Here is a 14,024-nt window from a genome sequence, read left to right as displayed (position 1 = left end):
ATTGCCTGATAATTTCCAAAAGCTTCCTGCTGGATTCTTTAGGTTTTTCTGTGTATACTATCATGTCATCTGCAAACAGGGAGAGTTTGATTTCCTCCCTTCCATTCTGTATCCCTTTAATTACTTGCTCCTGCATGATTGCTATGGCAAGAACTTCCAACACTATGTTGAATAGTAATGGTGGTAGTGGACATCCCTGTCTAGTACCTGATCTAAGGGGAAATGCTTCCAGTTTTTCACCATTGAGTATGCTGTTGGCTGTAGGCTTGCTATATATATAGACCCCACTATCTTCAGGAATTTTCAATTATTCCAATTTTTTGTAGCATTTTGATCATGGAGGGATGTTGTATTTTGTCAAAGACTTTATCTGCATCTATTGATGTGACCATGTGGTTTTTAGTCTTGCTTTTATTGATGTGGTAGATCACGTTGATTGATTCACATATATTAAACCAAACTTGCATCCCTGGGATAAACCCCATTTGGTCATTATGAACAATCTTTTTAATATACTGCTATATCTGGTTGGCTAGAATTTTGTTCAATAATTTATCATCTATTTTCATCAGACATAATGGTCTGTAGTTTTCTTTATTGGTTGTGTCCCTGTCATCTTTTGGTATCAAAGTGATGTTGGCTTCATAGAAGCTGGAAGGGAATATTCCATTGTCTTCAATTTTCTGGAAGACTTTTATATGTAGAGGGATTAGTTCTTCTTTGAAGGTTTTGTAGAATTTATTTGTAAAACCATCTGGTCTAGGACTTTTATTCTTGGGAAGGTATTTGATAACTTTCAATTTCATTGACTGTGGTGGGCCTGTTCATATTATCTAGTTCCTCTTTATTTAATTTTGGAAGTTCTAGGAAATCATCCATTTCTCCAGGTTCTCTAGCTTGGTGGCATATAGTTGTTCATAGAAGCCTCTCATGATATGTTGAATTTCTATGGTGTCTATTGTGATAGCCCCTCCTTCATTTACAATCCAATTTATTTGGGTCTTCTCTCTCTCTCTCTCTTTTTTTTTTTTTTGGAGTTTGGCTAAAGGTTTGTTGATCTTGTTCATTCTTTCAAAGAACCAACATTTACTTTCATTGAACTTTGTATGGCTTTCTTATTTTCAATGTTATTTATTTCTGCCCTAACTTTAGTTATTTCTGTCCTTCTGGTTCTTCTTCTTATAGGTCAATAAGGTATGCAATCAAGTTGTTTATTTGTGCTTTTCTTGTTTACTAAAGTGTGCTTTTATGGCTATGAACTTCCCTCTCAGTACTGTCTTAGCTGTATCCCAAATATTTTGATATCTTGCGTCTTCATTTTCATTGAACTCTCAAAATATTTTATTTCCTCTTTGACCCAGTAGTTGTTAAGTAGTGTAATCTTGAGCTTTTGGGACTATTACTAATCTTTTTTTGTTGACTGTTCAGTGTTAGTTTAATTCAACTGTGGTCTGAGAAGATGTTTGGGATGATTTCAATGCTACTGAATTTGCTGATGCTGTCTTTGCGGCCTAACATATGGTCTATCCTTGAGAATGATCCATGTGGACTTGAGTAGAAAGTATATTCCAGTTTCTTAGGGTGAATGACTCTGAAAATGTCCAATAGTCGTAGTTTATCTATTTCCTCACTTAACTCCCTCATTTCTTTATTGATTTCTACCTGGATGGTCTGTCAGGTTGAGAGAGTGGGGTGTTGAAGTCCCCTACTACTACTGTGTTACTGTTAATATGTTGCTGTATTTATATGGCTTCTCATTAGGTGCATGGGTTTTAATAATTGTTAAGCCCACTTGATTGACTGATCCTCTCAACATTAATGTAATGTCCATCCCTATATTTTAAAATTTTATTTATTTTAAAGTTTATCATGTCAGATATGAGAATAGCTGTTCTTTCCCTTTCTTGTGGGTGATTACCTTGAATGAGGGTTTTCCGTCCTTTCACTTTGAGTGTCTGTGTTTGTCTTGTTCAGTTAGGTGAGTTTCCTATAGACAGCGTATCATTGAGTTGTGTTTTCTGATCCATTTCCTACTCTGTGCCTTTTAATAGGTGAATTCAGGCCACTGACATTTTTTGATATTATAGATTGAAGATATTTTAATGTCCTTATTGTAGATTTTTTAAAGTGTTGTGATATATGGCATATTTATGGTAGTCTGACTGTTTATAGGAGACCTTTCAGAACTTCTCTCAGGCAGACTGGTGATAGTTAATTCTTTTAAATGTTGCTTGTCTGAGAAGATTTTTGTGACTCCATATAGTCTGAAAGACAGACTATCAGGATACAGCAGTCTTGGTTGAAAGGCTTTCTCTTTGAGGACTTGATACATATCTTGTCATTCTTTTCTGGCCTGTAGTGTTGGTAGGGAGAAGTGGGCTGCTAATCTTAGGGATTTTTCTCTGTAGGTGACTCTTTGTTTATCTCTTACAACCTTCTGGATCTTTTTAAAAAATGTTATTATCATTATTTATTAGATAGAGACAGTCAGAAATCAAGAGGGTAGGGGGAGATAGAGAGGGTAGGGTAGGGGGAGATAGAGAGGGAGCCCTGCAGTCCTGCTTCACCACTTGTGAAACTTCCTCCACTGCAGGTGGGAATCAGGGGCTTGAACATGGGACCTTGTGCACTGAAATGTGTGCACTTAAGTAGGTGCTCCACCACCAGGCCCCAGGATCATTTCTTTATACTCATTCCTTTCAATTCTAAATATGATGTGTCTTGTGATCTTTAAATATGGGTTAATTCAGTTTGGGACCCTCTAGGCTTCTTGAGGCTTCTTTTATGTTGTCTAGACTAGAGAAGTTCTCAGCTATTATGTCCTGAAGAATGCTTTCTTCCTCTCCCTCTCTTCTTTACCCTGATAAGCCAATAATGCATATATTATTTCTTTTGAAGTCATCTCATAGGTCTCTGTTGTCATTTTCAGTATCTCTTAATCTCTTTTTGGGAGCTTTTACTTCTTATTTAGTTGTCTATAATCTGTCCTCAACCTTGCTAATTCTGTCTTCAGCTGCATTTATTCTATTCTTGCTCACCTGTACTTTTTTCTGTAGTACATATATTTTGTTACCCTGTTCTGATAGTGTTTTAGCTTGTTAAGCTAGTTGTGTTCTTAGCTCAGCTATTTCAGCTTTCAGCTCTCTAATAACCTTGAGATAATTACAGTTTTCTTCCAGAGTCTCATTTATTGTTTCTGCATTTCTGACGACAATTCTTTCAAACTCTTTAGTCACTCCTATGACTATTTCCTTAACAAGCGTTTGGATGTTAACCTCACTATTTTGTGGTTCAATCTTTGGGGGACTTTTAGGTGGACTTTTGTTCTGGTTCATTTCTTCAATATTTCCTCTGTTGTTTTAACCATTCAATAGAGTTTGTTATGAGGTCCATCTCTCAGTACTTTTCAAATTACTGATCACTCTTGCCTAGATTGACTTGTGCCTAAGTCAAGGTACTTAAAGAGTTCACAGCTGTGGAAATTAACAGTTGTTTCAATGTTATTTCAATTCTTGAATTGGAGCACAGAGGCTATTAGAATCTCTTTTGTTCTTTTTCTTCCCTGCAAGCTATGGGAGCCTCAGGGCTTTTAAACTATAAGTAGGCTTCTTAGCTTAATACCTCACTCCTGACCAAGAGATTAAGCAGAGACTCTCACACCCCATGGTTCCAAAGCTCCAGGCTCAATTCAGCTTCACTGCCAAGCTGGGCAGCACTGCTAGGACCTGTGATATTCTAAACAAGTCTTGTTTATAGTCTGTAGGTTCTGAGATAATTATTCACCATATTTTTATCAGGAGAACAATGTGGAAAGGCTCCCACATTGTGTGTACAGCCCCACTGCTATAGCGGTCACCAAGGTGTAGCTCTTCTCCTGAGTTTCCTGGTCAGTTCTCTGTTCCCAAATGTCAGCACAGGGCCTCCCCCCATGCTGCTCCAGCCTCTGAGGGAAGTAGCAATGGAGATTCCCAGTTGCGTTTAGTGAGTCTTAGGGGAGTCCTCTTCTCCCCTCAGCAGTCTTTTTGTTGGTAAAGCAGACTGGAGGTGGTGTCTCAAATGGTAAACTGCTGGCCTGTTACCAGCTGTTCAATCTCTCCTTAGGATCCTCCTTGTCTATGAGCCACATGTGTTTGCACTCACTGGTGGTTTGGTGGGTTCTTGAGTTCTAGCACTGCCTTGTTGTAGTCCTAGGTGGTCTCCTTCCTAGTTGACCTGGGAGAGAAACACAGGTGCTGATGCTGTTCCATAGCCCCACCTCTGGAAGTTTAATCTTTATACAGTTCCTTGGCTATACTATGTTCCTCTTATCAGTGGACATTTTCATACAGAACGCATTCCCTAAGACCTTCCTTTTGCTTTGCCAACTCCTATACCAGCTCCCAGGTTCCTCTTAGATGTCACTTTCCCAGTTTTCCCATGTCACATATTTTGGTAGCTGGTCTCTCTTCCCCAGCTGTCCTCCATCATAGCACTGGTATCAGCTGCCATGTTAATGCCTGCCCTCATTGAATTATTAGACATAGGAAGGAGGATGTCTGGTCCATATATCCATGCATCATGAATCATGAATGTGTAAGGTTTTTGTTTCAGATTTTGTTAGATTATTAAGAGAGAATAGAAGCAGTCCTCTTTTACATGCCTCAAAGTAGATTGCCATTGACTATGGAAGTAAAATAGTTTTAAACTGGAAAAAGAGGTGGCAAGCCACTGCTTCTTTTGAAACAGGAATCAAGTTTTGTATTTATATAGTTGATGTATAAGAAATGTACATTGCTCATCTTCCTTAGGGTGCATGTAGAAACTTTTTATTGTGCTGACTTCTATAACAAAATAAACTGTACATTCTATGTGGAGAAGCCAGTGTAGGAATAATCAAATTATTAATATTATTTTGAATAGGGGATAAAAATGCAATTTGTTGAAATTACATTTTGATTGAATTCTGTCTTTCTTATTTTCATTTCTGAGTACGCTCACTCTAGTGGTTAGGTCTGGATAAGAAAGTTCACAAATCAATACATATCTTGCCATGTTCACAGGCCAGGCTCAAGCTCCAGAACCAAAAGGGAGAGTTATGGCACTGGAGGAAGCTCTGATGTTCGCTATTTCTCTATCTCTCTGAATGAAAAGTGACCTTACAGTGGTAAAATCATGAATGTATAAAGCCCTGGCTTCACAAAAAAAAAAAAAAAAAAAAAAAAGAAAGAAAGAAAGAAAGGAAAAAGAAAGAAAGACAATTCACTAATTTGGATGAGAAGAGAGAAAATAATATTCTCCATTCTAATTTCCTAAAGTACTCTAGTTTCTGACATGATGTTTTTAATATAACATATATTTTGTCAAGAATGGAGACTGAAGTAATGGTAAAGTATCACTTGAAAATATAGCATATAGAATCAAAATAGCTAATATGCGCAATATATATTGTTTGCTCAACTTTAATGAGATTGTCACATTATCACAATAAAGGCAGTTTTTTTCCACTTATATTCAACTATTGCAGGTACTGTTGCCTCTACTGATTCAAAATAATGACAAATAACGCTTCAGTGACTATTTTGTACATATTTTTGTTGTTGTTGAAAAGTTGCTTGTATATAGATAGGGTAAATTCCTGAAATTGACATCAATTCTTTCTTCTTTTCCCTTTCTTTTTTTCCCTTTCTTTTTTTTTCTTTCTTTCTTTCTTTCTTTCTTTCTTTCTTTCTTTCTTTCTTTCTTTTAGCATAGCAGGGTCTTTACCAATTCTGGCCAATATATATAGTGTGTGTGTATGTAATATTTGTCTATTTATTTGTTTGTTTTTATTGTTATTAGTAACTTAATAATGTTTAACATGATTGTAAGATAACAGGGGTACCATTCTATACAGTTTCCACCACCAGAGTTCTCCTCCATTAGAAACTCCCCCCTGTTTTTTATCCCTCTGCAAGTAAGGACCAAAATTCCTTATGGGGTGCAGAAGATGGAAGGTCTGGCTTCTGTAATTACTTCTCTACTGGAAATGGATATTGTTTGGTCAATCTATAACCCCCACCCCAGTCTGTTTCTATCTTTTCCTAGTGGGGTAGGGCTCTGGAGAGGTGAGACTTAAGGACATATTCTCAAGGTCTTCCCAGGGAAACTAGAATAGAATCATAGTAGTGTCTGCAACGTGGTGGCTGAATGATGGTAAGATATAAAGCAGGACAAAGTATTTAATAAACAGGAACCTGAAGGTAGGAATAGACCAGTTGTGATAAGGGGTCTTTGTGTGGGAAGAAATTAGGGAGCCTATTTTATGTATGTTCCAGGGGGCCCATGACTTTAATGATTTTTGCCCGAGCCAGATAGTTAACATGCAGGTTTACTAAAACTATTGTCTGGGAAGATGCTGTCAGAGTTGAGAATAAGACAATACAGCTGGATTAGTGCAGAGAGTAGCTCCCAAATATGAGGAAAGTATATAAATATCTTTAACTGTTAATCCCATCAATCTGACCTAGGACCCATATATATTGATCCAGTGTAGCTTATAAATCCCTGTCAGTCTGAGAGCATAGCCCATGGTCAAAGCTAGATACATTCTAGGCTGCACTCACTTCAGGACCAGTTTTCCTCAAGTATGGCACAGTATGTTGACCCAACCTCCCTTTAGAAAATGGGTCAGCGGGAGTCCGCGGTAGCGCAGTGGGTTGGGCGCAGGTGGCGCAAAGCACAAGGACCGGCAGAAGGATCCCGGTTCCAGCCCCCGGCTCCCCACCTGTAGGGGAATCGCTTCACAAGCGGTGAAGCAGGTCTGCAGGTGTCTATCTTTCTCTTCTCCTCTTTGTCTTCCCCTCCTCTCTCCATTTCTCTCTGTCCTATCCAACAACAACGACATCAATCATAACTACAACAATAAAAACAATGAGGGCAACAAAAGGGAATAAATAATAAAAAATATTTTTAAAAAAAGAAAAGAAAATGGGTCAACCTTTACCATTGCTGCTCTATAGTGAGGGCAAGGTCCTAGAGAGGCCCAAAAAAGGGATTACGATAACTTTCCTGATGGAAGTGACCAGTGATGGTAGAAGAACTATCTACTAGAGGACAAGGCTTATCATATCTATGTAGGAATCCAAGGATTCCCTGACTTGAGCCCTAGATGATGGTATGGCCTGGTATTGACCAAAAAGAGCATCATTCAAGTGTACCAATCTCTTAAACTTACCCAGCTTTTTTAATACTTATTTGATCTGACAGTTAGACTTAAAGTGATTGAGGGAAGTGAAGTAGGGGGTAGAAGAAGAGGGTGTCTATGCCTAAGTAATAAATATTTGATTAGATAGTTTATAGTTTATAAGTCTTTTCTACTTTCTTGCTCAACTTACTGAGTCTAAGTATACTCATAGCAGACTACTAAGCACTTTTACTTTGAGGTATATAGTTTCCTCTAACTTATGTATGCATGTGCGCAAGTACTCTGTCCATGTGGGATGATCCCACTCTTAGACAGAAGTTGAAAAATAAGAACAGAAAGGAAAACACAAATCAGAATTTGGACTCGGTTTTGGAGTATTGCACCAATGTAAAAGCCTCAGGGGAGAAGGTGGGGGGGGGGGTGTAGATGTTTAACTCAATTGCAGGGGGATGAAAACTAGGGACACAGATTGTTGTGGTAGGAATGGTGTTAATCTAGATTCCTATTATCTTATACTTTATAAATAACTATTCAGTATGTCAGGGTAAAAAAGATTGAACATCCTGAGTTCTTTAAATGCATAGATTTAAGTTCTGAGTGATATTCCTTTTTTCTAAGCACTTAGTGTTTCAAATTTGTAAACTGATTGAAGAGGACACTGGACATAAATTGCTAAAACATTTCTAATAATATCAGCATCCTAAATTACTGATAATCTTAGACCAGGTCTATCAGAATCAACCAATCTTGTTGGTACCTAAGATATAGTTATTTTTAAATAGTATTAAATGGCATAAGTTATGGTGAGTTCATGTATGCTATAGCAAATCCTAACCATGGGGTGTTCAAAACCAAGCTCCCAAACAACTTGGTTATAATAATAATTATCTATCACCTCCTTAAACTCTAAGATAGCAAGAAACCTTCTTTATTATCTTAAAAATCCATATTTCTCCCAGTCCTAGAACCTCTGGGACTTTACTTGTATTTCTTCATGTTTGTCCTCTTGATCCCCTAACCTGTGATACTACCTCTGCTGACTTCAATGAAAACATTGCAACCAGTGCCACCACACCATTTCACTTTGGACTATATCCTGAATGCCAAATCTGAGATGTCAGCTCTCTAACTTCAATAATCTGGTGATACCTTTCCTTATAGATGGGACTACCTAGTTACATTTTAAATGTCATCTTCCTTAACAATGTTTATTTGTTTTAATGGGAGAGACCAAGAGAGAATGTGATAGAGTGATACCAGAGCACTGCCCAGGTCTGGCTTATGGGGGGTACCAGGGAGAGAAACTGAGACTTCAGAGCCTCAGGCATAAATATATTTTTCATAAACATTAAGATATTTGCCCTTCTTTTCAGGACAACATTTTCCTACAGAGAGATAGAAAACAGGATGGAAAGACATTACAGTACTTAAGCTTCCTCTAGTGTGATAGGAGCCAAGCTGGAAACTGACTTGCATGCATGAAAAGCAGACACCCTCCCGGGTAAGTTATTTTGTCTACAAATAGCATTTATTTTTCAAAGGGAATGTGCATTTTTAATATTTATTTACTTGACAAACTGTCCTGAAAATGTGCTTATTTATACTATCAGAGAAAGATATCTATTTTGAATAAAAGAAAAAATCATCATAATTTTAATTTTGCAATGCTTTCATTAATAAAATATTTTCTATTTAATATCTCTATTGTTCCTACTTCAAAACTCTGGTCAATCATGATATGACTCTTGAATAACTGCATCTTCAATAATGCACCTCTAATTGTAAGGAAAACTAAGACAAAAATAAACTGGGGGGGGCTATATCAAATTAAAAAAGCTTCTACACAGCAAAAGAAGCTAGCACCCAAACAAAGAAACTTCTTAAAGAGTGGTAGAAGATCTTCATATGTCATACATCAAATAGAAAAAAAAGGCTAACAAGCACTATGTATATATCAAGAGCTCACCAAACTCAATAACAACAACAACAAGAACAAATGACAACACCCAAAAATGGGGTGAGGATATGAACAGAATATTCACCACAGGCAAAAACTGAGAAACAAGATTAGAAGAGAAAACATTAAGCAGAACTTGGACTGGAGTTGGTGTATTGCACCAAAGTAAAAGATTCCAGTGGGTGGGTGGGAGAGAGAGTTCAGGTCCTGAAACAGGATGGTGGAGGACCTAGTTGGGGTTGTATTGTTACGTGGAAAACTGTAAAATGTTATGCATGTACAAACTATTACATTTACTGTCAGCTGTAAAAAAAAAAGTAGTAATAATAATAACCATGGCTAGATCCTGGCAAAAAAAAAAAAAAAAGCATATTCATCAAAGGAGAGAACCTCACAGACATATTAAAAAATGCTCCAAGTTAACAATTTTTTTTTGACTCTACGTATTAACTCTTTTTTCACCAGGTTCCAGATGCTAACATAATGTCAACCAGACCTCCTTGGGTAGATGACCCCATCAATGTGACCTGGAGCCCCAATTCCCCAGAGCCCTGCCTCACTAGGGAAAGAGAGAGATAGGCTGGGAATATGGATTGAACTGCCAAAGCCCATGTTCAGTGGGGAAGCAATTGCAGAAGCCAGACCTTCCACCTTATGCACCCCATAATGACCCTCAGTCCATACACTCAGAGGGAAAAAATAAAAAATAGGAGAGCTATCAGGGGAGAGGATGGGATATAGAGTTCCCATAGTGGGGACTGTGTGGAGTTGCATGCCTCTTATCATATGGTTTTTGTTAGTGTTTTAAATAAAAATTTAAAAAAAATTAAAAATGTTCCAAGTCACTGATTGTCAAAGAAATGAAAATAAGTTTAACAATGAGATACTACTTCACTTCTATGAAAATGGCATACATCAGAAAGGATAGTAACAACGAATGTTGGAGAGGTTGTTGGGGCAAAGGAACTCTCCTGCACTGCTGGTAGGAATGTGAATTGGTTCAACTCCCGTGGAGAGCAGTCTGGATAATTCTCAAAAGTCTAGAAGTAAACCTACCCTATGACCCAGCAATTCCTCTCCTGGGAATATGTACTGAGGAACAAAGAATACTTATTAAAAAATATCTGTGTATACCGATATTCAGAGCAGAACAATTTGTAATAGCCAAAACCTGAAAGCAACCCAGGTATCCAAACAACAAATGAGTGGCTGAGAATGTAGTGATATATATGGAATACTACTTAGCTATTAAGGAAAGCTATTTATTTATTTATTTATTTATTTATTTATTTATTCCCATTTGTTGTCCTTGTTTTATTGTTGTAGTTATTATTATTGTTGTCGTCATTGCTGGATAGGACAGAGAGAAATGGAGAGAGATGAGGGAAGACAGAGAGGGGGAGAGAAAGACAGACACCTGCAGACCTGCTTCACCACTTGTGAAGCGAGTCCCCTGCAGGTGGGGAGCCAGGGCTCGAACCTGGATCCTTACACTGGCCCTTGCACTTCGCACCACCTGCACTTAACCCACTGCTCTACAGCCTGACTCCCCAAAAAGCAAATTTTTATTTTTCACCTCATCTTGGATGGAGTTTTACAGAATCCTGTTAAATGAGATAAGCAGAGAGAAAAGACTGAATGGGATGATCTTACTCATAGAAGTTGAGAAATAAGAACAGAAATGAGAAATACAAAGTAGAACCTGGACTGGGTTTGTTGTATTGTACCAAAGTACGCAGGGGATAGGGGGACTTCCAGGTCCTGGTGCATGATGATGGAGGAGGACCTAGGCAGAGGGTTAGAGTGTTTAGTTGAAAAATGAAAAATGAAAAAAATTTACACATGTTCCAACAACTGTATTTACTGTTGACTGTAAAACTTTACTCCCCCATAAAGATCCAAAAAAAAAATGATATTGTGGGAGTTTATAAGTGAGATTAATGATTCCCAGTGTTGTTAAAGGCTCTAGAAATTAAAAAAGGAGAAATGATAAAGAGGCAGTGTTAGAGTAAGCATTAGTTTTAACTCATCTCAAAACCCCTGCAGCAACATAGCATAGGACATCTAAACAATGCAGCATCAGATAATGAATGGAGCATGTATGCACACATACACAGGCACACAACAATAACCAAGTGCACATGGCTCTCACTCTAAGGGGAGATCTTTACCCCAACTTCATAATCTGCAGATTTTTAGCCATACAATGTAGGTTGAAATATATCCTTTTTTAACTTATTTTTCTTAACTACCTTTATTTACTTATTGGAGTAGGCACTACCAGTAATCTAGAGGAAAAGGAGTGATAGAGATGGAGAGAGACAGAGAGACACCAGCAATACTAATTCACCACTCATTAAACTTTCCCCCTGCAGGTGGGAACTGGGGGCTCAAACCTGGGTCCTTATGCACTATAACATGTGTGCTCTACCAGGTGATCCACCACCCAGCCCTGAAATATTTCCTGATTGTGCCTATTGTTTGTGGAAGCTGCTACTGTGGGGTCATGTCCCTACTCAGAGGCACTCACAGGGCATTTCACAGTGGTGCAAACTAAGCCCTTTTAAATCCTGGCTCAACCCAAGGGATATGTCATTCTTCATCCTAAATCCATGGTTTCAGAGTTACATGTGTCAGTATGAAGCCCCATCCTACTCTGTGACCAGTTTCTCTATTTTTTAAATTTTTATATTTATTTATGTATTTATTTTCCCTCTTGTGCTTTTATTGTTTTTATTATTGTTGTAGTTATTATTGTTGTTGTTATTGATGTCATCGTTGTTGGATAGGACAGACAGAAATGGAGAGAGGATGGGAAGACAGAGAGGGGGAGAGAAAGATAGATACCTGAAGACCTGCTTCACCACTTGTGAAGTGATTACCCTGCAGGTGGGGAGTGGAGGGTTTGAACCGGGATTCTTATGCTGGTCCTTGTGCTTTGTGCCACCTGCGCTTAACCCACTGCACTGATTAACCTGATTCCCTTTATTTTTATTTTTAATTGCCACCAGGGTTATCAACGGGACTTGGTGCCTGTCCAAATTCACAACTCCCGATGACCACTTCTTTTTTTCTCTATTTTCTTTCTTTTCTTTTTCTTTTATTATTCTTTTCTTGTTTTAATTTTGACAGGACAGAGAGAAATTGAGAAGGTAGGGTGAGATAGAGAGAAAGAGAGACACCTGAAGCTCCAGTTCACTGCTAGTGAAGCATCACCCCTGCAAGAGAGGATCAGACTCTTAAACCCTAGTCCTTGCACATGGTAATAACTATGCTCAGCCAGATAGATGCACTACTGTCCAGACCCTCAGTCTGTCTTATCTCCTCCCCTACAGTGATTCTCTCTGCAGGTTTACAGCCATTAATATCTAGGTTTAGAATGTCACTATGCTTGGGGTCTTCAATATCATGGTTATTATTATGACACTGGATAGTCTGCCTTACAAGAAACCTGTCCCACTAATGGCAACATTATGCATATGCATGAAAGGCCTCTGCAGTATGAAATAATGTGTACGCCTCTGAGCTGGTGGCCATTGCTAATTTCTACTTCTAATCTCTGGGGGAGATTTTAGTCAAATCTTTGGCCCCCACAACCCAAAACAGATTTCCTGCAGCTTCCTCCAGAGGAAATGAAAGCTGCTTAGAGCAGCGTGTAAATTCATGGCAAGAAGCAATAAAGGTGAGTTTTATACATTCCCATTATTGCTTCTACGTCTTTGCAATAATGTTTATTGACATGTTTGAATGGAGCACAAGCTGCAGTTCAGTTCAACTGCCTGTGAAAATGGGACATTTGTCAAGAAACAAACCTCGCAGTTTTTAGTGGCTCTGACAGTAGGTATTAGAAAAGATATTGATGGGGAAAGAGAGAGTAGACAGGCCTAGGGGAGAGTGTGAAGGAAAATACTCGGCACAGATGCCTACAGTGGAAGAAAAGAGGATAACTAAAGGTATAAAATTGAACACTTAGCACATTAACTGACCACTAGATGCCATGAAGCTTACACAGGGGGAACATAAACATGAGCTCACTTTGTCTCCAAAGCAAGGTCTCCACAGTGAAGCTTTCACTTATGATTTGATTCCCACTTTTCTTCCTCCACCCCCACAGTCAAGCTCAGATGATAATGTGCTTCTTAGAGTATGTGTGTATCACTCTGTTATTACGTTTTCCCTTGAACAAAAATGCGAGCACAGCAACTCCTTAGCTTATTGCCTGCATTTAAACAGTAGTGCAGTTATAGGAAAAGGCTGCAATCACTAGTGGATCACAGGGAAACACTTTATGTGGGTGGAAGAGACACTTGTTATCAGGAACCAGGGCTGTGAAGGGACCTTTCCTACAAGTAATCTGCAGTCCAGTGGCTGAGCATATTGCAGTCGTTAATAACTGAGAGCAGCTTGCACACACCACGGGACAAACCCCATATACTGCAATTATTGTTATTCCCCTATCCAAAGACCTAAATGACTAGCAGAAAGCTAGGGACAAGACCAGCATTTAACAGACGCCTACCCACATCCCAAATACAAATGTATTACAAATATCCAAGGCCATGAAATAAAAGCTACTAACAACTCTTTTGTGTTTTTTTTTCCTTTTTTAAAATTTAATGATTTATTTATAAAAAGGAAACATCGACTAAACCATAGGATAAAAGGGGTACAACTTCACACAGTTCCCACCACCAGAACTTTGTATCCCATCGCCTCCCCTGATAGCTTTCCTATTCTTTAACCCTCTGGGAGTATGGACTCAAGGTCATTGTGGAATGCAGAAGGTGGAAGGTCTGGCTTCTGTAATTGCTTCCCAGCTGAACATGGGCATTGATAGGTTGATCCATACTCCCAGCCTGTCTTTCTCTTTCTCAAGTGGGGTGTGGCTCTGGGGAAGTGGAGCTC

The sequence above is a fragment of the Erinaceus europaeus genome, chromosome 9 (assembly GCF_950295315.1).
Source record: "Erinaceus europaeus chromosome 9, mEriEur2.1, whole genome shotgun sequence".
NCBI classification, from domain to species: domain Eukaryota; kingdom Metazoa; phylum Chordata; class Mammalia; order Eulipotyphla; family Erinaceidae; genus Erinaceus; species Erinaceus europaeus.
Note: the sequence above shows the minus strand (reverse complement) of the source record.